Source organism: Pristiophorus japonicus, chromosome 11 (genome assembly GCF_044704955.1).
Source record: "Pristiophorus japonicus isolate sPriJap1 chromosome 11, sPriJap1.hap1, whole genome shotgun sequence".
Classification (NCBI taxonomy): Eukaryota; Metazoa; Chordata; class Chondrichthyes; family Pristiophoridae; genus Pristiophorus; species Pristiophorus japonicus.
Genome location: NC_091987.1, coordinates 109,405,551 through 109,406,047, shown reverse-complemented (window position 1 = coordinate 109,406,047; position 497 = coordinate 109,405,551).

The window sequence follows — 497 nt, the reverse complement described above, 5'->3', positions numbered from 1 at the left end:
GGTTGGGATGGGGTCAGGAACTTCGGCTGGGGAAGATTTTTGCTGGGTTAGGGCGCTCCATCCTCTCTGTTCTGAAGTCAGATTGGCTCGAATTATAGTTTGCAAAGTCACTCAGAACTTGGGCTGGGTGATTCCAATTACGCATTCCAGAGAAACTTCTGGGTGTGACTTATCCTCCAATAATCAGGTCATGTGATAATGGAAAGCCAATCAGAGCACTTTTACAGTGCAAATAACTGCATCTTTAAATAAATGCAAGTATTTTTCATTTCAATTGAACAAATGTTTTAAACGTGTTACATTCACAATAGGGCATCTGAGAGGCAGATGCCCCAAAACACCAAAAGTAACCTCATAGATTGTTTTTAATGAGAAAAGCTGTTCCCACCAAATAAGATTAGTGCAGTGCTTTCCAAACTGAATCAGAGAGGGCGAGAAAACTAAGTTCCCTATCAGCATTCTGGAAAATAGCCCACAAGAAAAGTCTCTATTTCAAG